Source organism: Pteropus vampyrus, unplaced genomic scaffold (assembly GCF_000151845.1).
Source record: "Pteropus vampyrus isolate Shadow unplaced genomic scaffold, Pvam_2.0 Scaffold207, whole genome shotgun sequence".
Taxonomy (NCBI): Eukaryota; Metazoa; Chordata; class Mammalia; order Chiroptera; family Pteropodidae; genus Pteropus; species Pteropus vampyrus.
This window is the reverse complement of record NW_011888988.1, coordinates 2551182-2561156: the sequence shown is the minus strand read 5'-3', so window position 1 is coordinate 2561156 and position 9975 is coordinate 2551182. Positions and strand designations below refer to the sequence as shown.

Sequence of the window (9975 nt, the reverse complement as noted above, 5' to 3'; positions counted from 1 at the left end):
GAGTTATTTAGGCCTTTCTCTCCCATGCGTAAAGGAAGAGGAGCACGGGGTCTCCTTGCTGAGCACTACCTCTGCCCTTGGTTGCGGGGCTCCAACACAAACACCCCCTCCACCATCGTCCCTGTCCCAGGGAAATCAGAATTGTTCTGATGGGAGGAGTTTGGAGACTGTTTACGTAACAGACAGAGACTTTTCTCTTTGGAATTGGGAATCTGAATGTTGCAATAAGACCAAATGTTCTAGTCTTGCAGGAAACCTTCCCAGAAACTAACCTGACCCCGTCCAGATCACTCCGTCCAGGTCACTCCTTATTTTGGCGGGCAGTGTTCTCAGTCCTTGTGCCTGCACGGGTGAGTGCACGTGAGAATGAGTGAGGCAGTCCTTGCCCTTTCGTGGTTCGGTCTAGTAATCCCACAAAAGGAAAGGTGCTGACTATACTTCGAGAGTGGTCAGCAAGTCATGGAGACTGTAACTGTGAAAGCTGGATATGAACTGTAACAATGGAATGAGGATCTGGTGACGTTTACCGTTTCATCAAGCATCCAGCCACTTTAGAGGCTCAAGATTCCTAGACAGTGACAGTTGTCGTGAGCTGAGGAAACCTCTCAGGTCCTCACGTGTGATGCGTGCTCCGGGCGCTGCTGGGTGCAGAGCCGTCTGTGCTGAGCCTCACTGCAGGCGCACAGCTCTGCTCCTGTCTGCTCCAGGGTAAGTGCGGTCCTAGTGTCAGACTCCTAGGAGCACCCAGGAGTCAAACCCCTTACCTCCTGGTAGCTGGGCATACAGAGCCGGCCTGGAGGGGTAGCTGTGCATACAGAGCCCTCCTGTCTCCAGGCGAGCTCCGTGGGCTGGGGTGTCCAGTACCTTGGAAGCACACCCCCCACCGCCCCCCGCCTGTTCCCAGCCTTTCCCAGCCCCGGTCTCCTCTCAAGAGTCCTGGCTCTTCCCACAGGGCCACAGCTGCCTAACTTTTCGTCCTTCCAAAGGAGCAGATGCCTAACTTTCTCAGTCTTGAGAAGGGACTATCTAGCTTACACTCAGGTAACAACCTTTCTTTTTGCTAATGCCAGCTATCGCTTATTACACCCATTTGACATCAATTCAATGATTCATTGAAAACATAAATCCTTCCACTGGAGTGAAACCGGAAAAGCCTTCCTGCCACCCTTGTGTGCACAGCACGTGTGTGCGTGTAAGCACGTTGCGCTCATTCATTCCAGACATAGTTACTCAGCTCCATTTATGTGCCCGTCACTGTGCTCAGCCTTGCGGGGAGATGCTGAAATGAATCAGATGGGAATTCTGCTCTGAGGGGCTGATGAATGTGGGGGAGCTCGGATATTTACATATAAGACTAATTCAGGACAGAAAGGTTTACTATTGTTTACTATTAGAGCTGAATGGAGATCCTGCAACGTTCAAAAAAGGGTTGTGCAGCTGTGGCCGGGAGGCTCAAGGAAGGCTTCCCGGAAGAAGTGGCACTCCTCGGGCCTTCGCCGAAGAGAGAGGATTTGAAGAGAGTGGAAATGGGCATGGGGGAAGGGAGAGCGATCCAGTCTGAAGGCAGCACGAACGGCTCTGGGGTAGGGGTGGAGGGTGGGCATGAGGCACGTGGAGTCCTTCTCTCCCTGGAGAGTAAGGCAGCGAGGGGCCGTGGCAAACACGTGATGCTCCATGCGTCCTGCTGCGTTTATGTGTCTGTGCTGCATGCTACTGGGTCCATGTTTGCGTTACCCTGTCCCATCTCGTCATGTACCTGAATCACACCTATCTTGCAGCTCGAGCACACTTCAGAGTGGATGGGAGGCCCGTTTGCCTGAGTCGATTCATCTGACATTTCGAGGGAGAACAGGAGGGCTCTTAGATTTGTTCTGTCCCCAGGACCAGAACACTGATAGCCCTTTTATAGGCTCCAAAGGGGAGGGAATGGCCCAGCTCTACGAGTCTCATCTTTGTTAGCTCTCAGGCTCCTTAGAACACGCTCCTGCAGACAGGCCACATCTGGAGCCCATGTCCTGCCCCTGGCTGGGACCTTACACCAGCAGCGTGGTGACGAAGGTCAATTATCCTCCTGCGTGGCCTGCAGGCTTCCCGGCTGAACACACACCTAAGCTCTGCTGCCGAGAACACGGGTCGGGCAGCCACGTTATTGACTATATAAAAAACAGCATGGGGGAGTGGAGCAGAGCCGGGCTTGGGTTTTACTGCCAGTAATTGCTTGTGCTGTCCTTGTCCTTGAACAGATCCTGATGCAAATAGCTCTCTCTGGGAGCAGAGTCTGGGTCAGGCCAGTTAAATGCCTGCCTGCCTTATTACAGGCAGATTCTCTGTGCGCCTGGCAGAGGTCCTTTGCTTCTCAGTGCTGAGGGCATAGAGACAGACACCTCACTTCAGAGCAGTGGTGGGGAGCCTTGCCCAGCCACTGATGACCTGGCACCCCTCCACCCCTTCCGGGCATGGCTGCCCCTGCCCACGCCTACCAGACTCCTCACAGATGTTGGCCAAGCACCATGTCTATGGAAAGCGGCCTCGGCGCCTTCGTTACCTGTCCCGGCACATATTTCACCCCCTGCCCCCAAACCTATTGTTTTTCTGGACCATAAATTCCCAGAGAGTAAGGACTACGCTTGCTCTTTCAGGGGTGCCCGACATAACGTGGGTTCAGTACATGTTTGTCAAATGTGAGGTGAGAGAGGAAAAGTAGAAAATAACAACCAGGGGCCTCTTCCGCTGGGCGCTGACATGGCCTTGAGCCTCAATTTTCTCACTGGCGAAATGAAAATAATAGTATCTACCCGGGTGGGGTGCTGAGAATTGGCCACTCTGCCAGTTAGTGCTTTTATTGCCTACCAGCTACTTGACAAGTGGCAAGGTCTGGGATGCAGAAGAGCTGGCAGATTCCCAGTCCGGGCTGCCATTTCCTGGCTGTGAGGCCTGAAGAACGTCCCTACCCCTCCTGGGCCTCAGTTTTCTCGTCTGTAACACAGAGAAGTTATACAGAGTGATGTGTGAGGTCCTTTCCAGCCTAACTGTTTGTGGCTCTAGTGAAATCGTTAGGCATCTGTCACCTACAGTCTCAGTGATCAGCCATGGCTCACCTCTTCCCAAAGAGTGGCTGAAGCAGAGGCCATTTTTATTTGAATTTCAAATGCTTTGCTTATTTTGTGGTCTATTTTACTCTTCACCTTGCATTTTGCTGCTACAAATACGAATATATTCCCGAAGCACACCAATGACTGTGGATGGGGAAGGGGTGACGGCCCGCCCTCCGGAAATGAGGGCTGGGGTCCGAATTTGTGCAGCTGATGGCGGTAAAGACTGAGTGAGTCTGGAAGAGACAGTTCCCCTCCTACTGTTTGCCTCAGAAGGCTTCGTGGAAAAGGGGAGATTTCAGAATGAATGAAAATAGTGACAATGAGTCAGATTAATTGGCAAAACAACGGAATCTGGACTCCAACTCTCTGGATCTGATTTCGGTTACACCACTCCAAGTCTCAGCTTCTTCATCTGTAAAATGGGGCTAGTGATGGTACCTACCTTAGGGTTGTTATAAGGATTAAATAAAATACAATATGCAAAGAGTAAATGGCACGCCACCCAGCTCTTAGGAAGCATTCAGTAATGCCGCCACTGATTACGGTTGGGGGTGCATCGTTTAGGGGTGGCGTGGCGGAGGAGTAGACTGGAACCGGAACCGGGAGGCTCAGACGCTGGGTAGAGCGGCGGTATAACTTGAGAGGGAGGAAGCAAGAAAGGAGGGAGGCTGCTCATAAAGGGGTGAGTGCGGGCAGGGAGGACTCTGACTCAGAACTCCAGGGCAAGGGGATCCCCAGGGGGAGGATGACCAAGGAGAGGAGACCTCATGAGGCCTCAGACTTGAGAGCCCTGAGATTTGTCTTCTGAGCACTTTGTATAATGTCTTCGGAGCAATCATCTCAACTGGTTTCAGCCTTTGTGTGTGTGTTGCGGGGCGGTGTGATGGAAATTGCAGCCAAATGGGGTCTGTGTCTGGGCTGGGATTCTCCAGGAACACCTCTGGCTTAAGTGGAACTAGAACTCAGCTCTCCAGCTCCCAAGACTCTGTCGCTGTCATTCTGATGCACGCTGCTTGGTTAGCCCCAAATCACACACCTCAGGAAGTTCATTTTCTCTTCCTGGGCCAAGACCTTTGTGCATTTCTCGAGGCGAAGGTTAAATCCCCAGGGAATAGAGACTTGCGAGGCCTGTAATTCTTCTCTGCCTGCTTTGTCAGCTCCTCGGGTGCTGGAGCAGATGAAAGTCTGTGCAGACTGCAGGAGAGTCAGATCTGAAGACTTAGAAGAAAGGGCGATTTTACTGAGGGCCTGAGCTGACAATCCCTTTCCCCTGGAGAGGCTTGCAGGTCTTGGCTATTTCAGGTACTTTCCGGCAGGCACTTTCTACTGTACACCCACCCTGGCCTGGCAGGGAGGTGGGGGAGCGGGGAGAAGATGATAAAGTCTGTGGCTTTCTCCAAGATTCTCAATGCAAATAAGATAAATTCCCATTTTCGGAGCACACACTGCGCTACCTCCCTGCCTTCTGAATACCCTCACTCTTGCCTGGGAAGTCTCAGACCAAGCCCCTCCAACCGACTTGCACCCCACAGAACCCTGCTGGCCGGGGTGGGAAGGAGAGCTTGAGTTTGCAGCCTGGCAAAGGGAAGGCTTCTGAGTGAGTCATTTGCTGTCCTTGATGTTGCAAAGTATGTACAGGAGGAAAGGTCACTGACCAGCTGATCTCCATGTCTGTGGAGGAAGAACAAGTAGAACTGGGTTTAAATAAAAGCAGATAAAATTTGTTTGCGTGCATGCACGTGCGTGCGCACGTAATTGACCATTGGACAATTAAATACAGAATTGACTCTGTGGATCTTTGAGAAAGAGAACAGCATTTAGGGTTGGAAGAACCCAGGACCTTGCTTCTCTCAGGCTGTCTCCTCATCTATATAAAACGAGAGTGCTTGCCCTATATACACTGCGGAGCCACTGTAATCCCAAAGGAGACAGAGTGCATGCCAGCTTTCTGTCAACCACAAACAGGGGACACGTGTCAGTTGCCATATCATTAATCATGCCAGGCGTAATAGCCACTTGCGTTGAATGGTTTAGAAGACACAAGACTGGACCAGGTGACCTCTTGAGGTCCCTCTGATTCTAACGGCGTTCTCTGGGGTCCTCTGCCTTTGTTATCAGAGGAGCCCCGGGCTACTGGAAACAAAGGAGGAGAAATGGGAGTGAGTCTGGCGGAAAGGCTGTGCTGGCGCCTGGGGTCTCTAATCTCTGAGGCTTGGAGATTGTTACTAGAAATGAGGATGATAACCTAAACATTGAAATGGCCAGGAAGTCAAGAACGCTCCTACTGAGATGTTGTGCTGCTCCACCCCTCCCTTCCCTTAGACTTCCCAGCAGGGGACAAGAAGGGCCCCTGCCATTGAGACGAGTTCTCAGGTGGCACCAAAAAATCCCCCCCGCCCCCGCTTTTACCTAGGGAGACCAAGTTGTGGTGTCTGCTTTGGTCCAGGGCACTTCTCCCTGCTCAGGTGTTGCTTCTTTATGCTGACAGCTGGGTTGTCCATGACTGTCAATCCCAAAGTGATGGCAGTCTCTCCTAGGGCTGTCTGATGATGGGGTACACTCTGCACTTCAGCCCTGGAGCACCGTCGCTGAACACGCACCCCCCTGCCTGGCACCCGGACTGCTGGCCTACGCCCTACTCTTTTGGGGCTAGACTGTCACAGCAAAATGAGAAACTAAGAGCACAAGCCCGAGATTACAGGTTTAGTCTAAGGATGGATCATTAAATCAGGCATTTAATGAGCACATGCTATGTGCTCCGTGCTGCCTGGCCCTGTCAAAGAAACGGAAATATGAGATATGACCTCTGTTCTCAGAGATCTCATAGGCGAGTTAGGAAGGCAGCATTTCCTCTTGTCTTTGGTAGAAGCATCAGTGGGGGAAAACATAATGACGTGATTGAATATGTGTTAGGAATATTGACAGGCAGCATTTACTAGGCGTTTACTATGTACGTGTCAGGCACTTTACATGCACTTAATCCTCATAATAATCCTGGAGAGCGGGTAAGCACTGTTATTTGCTCCATTTTACAGATGTGGAAACTGATATTCGAAGATGTTTAAAAAACGTTTCAGAATTGTATGAGAATGCTTGTTTCCCCACACCCTTATCAACAAAATGTAGGGTTTTTTTTTTTTTATCACAAAGTGTAGTTTAAATTTTACTTCTCTTATAAATGAGGTTCAGCTTTTTTTCATATGCTTAATAGTCACTTAAATTTTCTTTTCTGTGACCTCTCAGATTCTTTTTCTAAATATTGGAATGGTGAGGTTTTTTCTTATCAATTTCTAAAAGCTAGTTTTTGTCATAATTAAATCACAAACATTTTATCATTTTCTCATTTGTCTTTTAATTTGCATATGTTGTCTTTCATCATGCAGGAGCTTTTTTTTTTATGTAGCCTAATTAATTGCCTTTACTTTACACCTTCTGGATTCAAATTAGAGAAGTCTTCTAATGGTTCTCTTTAAAAATTAAACGGTTAGGGGTGGCTCCATGGTGTAGTGGTTAGCACATCTGCTTTACATGCAGAAAATCCTGGGTTCGTGCCCCAGGTGGAGCCACAGACCATACCCCGGGTGTACCAGGCCCCAGATGCATGGGAGGAGGTGTCCCTCCTTCAGAGATCCAGTTCTTAAAAAAGGGGAGACAGCAACATCTGTAGGACAGGGGTGGAAGGGGGGAGTGGATTAAAGAGGGGGGAAAAATTAAATTAAAAAAAAAATTTTAAAGATTACAATTGTGTTAAACGTGGGGCATCGGACATAGGCGTCTACTTCTTCTTTCTCTCATCGGACAGTGATTCGCCCTTTTCTCCTCTGATTATGTGGAGTGATTTCCCCTGCTGCCTGGGGATCGGCCTACTCCGGCCTGAGGGGCTCCACTCCTGCCCGAGGGGCTCCACTCCTGCCCCCAAAGACTTACCGAAGCTTCTGGGAGCTTCTGGAAGCATCCGCTCTGCGGAGTGGGGCTCAGGCTTGGCCGTTCCTGCACTCGCATTACAGAGGGTCCTCCTCTGCCAGTCTGGGTCCGGGCAGCTTCCTGTTCACACCATGCCCGGGTCACACCCCACACAGCTCCTTTGGGCCTGGGGGCCGGACTGCCCCTCCCACTGCATCAGTGACACATGAGGGTCACATTCGCAGGGTGAGGAAGGTGAGACCTTCGATCCAGGGTGTGAGGGAGCATAAACTTCATTTACTGAGCCTTAGGGGGTGCCATGTGCCATAGATATGTTAGATCTTAACCCACAGGCCGGCCCCAGGAAGCGCATTGTGCTCCTTATGCCCGGTTCGAGAATAGCACAAAGAGAGACCCACTTTGGGGAGGAGAAGTTTCGAAATGCAGAGTCGGAGAGCTCAGGCAGAGATCTGGCCTGGAGACTGGAGCTTATATTATGACATGGGTCTGTTACGTGAGAATGGGAAGCAGGAGAGTGAGTCCCGTTTTCAAATAAAATTGGGGAGTCCCTGTTTTCTGCTCTGTGAGAATCAAGGAGGAAGGAGCAGCTGCCAGTGGTCCCTGGAGGGGGCTGCAGGCCGGACGGCAGGCAGGCGCTACAGCCCGCAGGCTTCCATCTCAGACAAGCCGGAGCTCGGCCCCTCACGCGTTGTGTACGCTCTCTTAGCCTCAGCTTCCTCGTATGGGTAATGGGATGACAGTAGCAGCTACCCATGGGGTCGCTGAGATTCCCCGAAATAATGTATGCAAAGTATTCTCAGCACTTCAGACCACCTGATGCACAAGGAGAGCATAGGCACCCAGGGGCCACGATCACTATCAGATGCTTTGGGGCTCCCGCTGCGGGTGTGGCCTCTCTTCTTAGCATGGTTTGGGCACCCCAGGGCTCATTTCTCTGCCATTCTGTGGCCTCTGTGCCCCCCCTGCTTCATCCTCCCTCTCACTGCTTCTTATCTCCCTTCCATGTGAGGTTCTTCCGCAAGGCTGTCTTCTCTTTCTTTTCCACTTTCTTTCCACCTCGTTCTGTTCTGTCTATCCCTCTTTTAGGACCGCTGTCTCGCTCAAATGCCGGTTCCCCAGGAGCGAGAGCAGGCAGCCCCAGGCCTCCTTCTGCACCCTCCAGCCCCCAGGCCCCTTTCTTGCTCCCTGGAGGTTTCCCGCAGGGTGAGCCGTGGGAGGCAGCAGCTGCCGTGGTCAGGACAGACAAGCCGGCCGTTTGCAGCGCGCCCGCTCCCCCTGCTCCGCTCCCCCGTGACAACCAGGAATGCTGCGACAGCTCTGCCTTATGTCTGCGGGCTGAGTATAGGCGTGGGGTGAGAAGGACAAATTGTCCAGATGTTCAGCTTCTGGCTCAACTCAAAAGCCCAAAGTTTGCTTCTAGAGTAAAAACTCTGTCAGGGAAATGTTGAAAAACCAAAGGCCACATTCTGCAGTCCAACAAACCAGCCTTCCTGTTCTGTATTGGGTTTAGGGCCAACCTCTTCCATCTGTACATGGAAAGAAGGAGAGAAATACAATCCGTAAACTGTCCCTATACTACGTGCTTGCAGTGATATGTGAAAAAAAAAGAATAAAGGAGGTAGAAGGAATACAGCCACTTGATATGCACCACAGGCCCCTTAATTCTACATCAGCTGCTTCCTGAAAATTAAAATGTCACTTTCCCAGATGCGCTGATGTGGGCTACTCTACCAGAAACAGTCTTGCCTTGCATAGGGATGTGACTGATGGGGGCAAGAAGAAGGTCCTTGGAAAAGACAGCCTTTGGCAGATTGCATGGCCAGGCCCTTTTATGGAGGAGCTGGTCCCTGAGCCCAGCACAGACCCACAAGCCAGAAGGAGGGTACCACTCCTCCCTCCGTGGCAGTGAGTAGAAGCAGCATGGCATTTTGTACGAATGGATAGTTTGGGAGACAAATTATTGCACTTGCTCCCTAGGAATAAGGAGTCACCTGGGATTGAAATAAACACAGTCTATGTCTGCATTTGGCAAAAGGGCCTTACAGGGCTGCAGAAGAGGCCTCTGGACATGCTCGAGGGCTGAATTGGCTCCTTAGTGCCCCCAGCCTGGAGCCCAATCCCGCAGAAGAGGCCTCTGGACATGCTCGAGGGCTGAATTGGCTCCTTAGTGCCCCCAGCCTGGAGCCCGAGCCCCGTGCAGGAGGCAGCACTGGGTCTGGGTAATTGACATTGGTCATACTTTCTCGTTATCTTAAGGGAGTTCAGTGCTTAGCCCAGGACAAGCTCAAAGCAAGCTGAGTCCTGCCCCTGCCCCTTATGTTCGGTCTGCCAGGAGAGTCCTACTGGCCCCAGGTGCTCAGCTCCCCACAACCCTGAAGACTTTCCCAGGACAACTTCCCAAGCAGAGAAGTGTGAGCCTCTTCTCTTCCCAAAGCCTTTTGTTCTGGAATCTTCAGGGATCTCGGCCCTGATGGCAGAGCTTGGGTGTCAGCTGTCTTGGGCCCTGGTCACAGTTCTGTAGGCTAATTGACTGAGTAAGTCATCAGCAAAGGACTTAACCTCGTTGAGACACAGTCCTTTACCTTCGATAAAGGGGTAGTGATAGTTCCAGCTTTATGGGCTTGTGGTTGAGATCTAAGATGAAGCAGGTAAAAGCTCGGCATTGGGCCCAGTGTCCAGCAGTGGATCACCCTGCTTCACCCAAGGCCACAGCTGGTCTATGATTCACCCAAAGACAGAGTATTTCTGAGACAGACTGGTGTGAAAATCTGCCTCCTCCTCCCCTGCACAGGCCTCTGAGAAGTCTGTTCCCTGGAAGCTTGAGAAACCACAGAGCCTCTGAATGACAGGGATAGGCTGAGCAGAGAGAAGGAAGGAAGGGGAACCCCACCCTGCCCCATCCTTGTAGTCAGGAGAAGCAAGAGAAAATTAAGACCTTGACTGTAGCCCTCACAGG

At 51.3% G+C, this 9975-nt stretch overlaps 1 protein-coding gene across 1 annotated transcript in view; it reads left to right on the top strand.

Annotated features, from left to right (window-relative positions):
• KCNH1 (potassium voltage-gated channel subfamily H member 1) overlaps positions 1–9975 on the top strand; it is a 109933-nt gene that overhangs the window by 71854 nt on the left and 28104 nt on the right. The window lies entirely within an intron of this gene.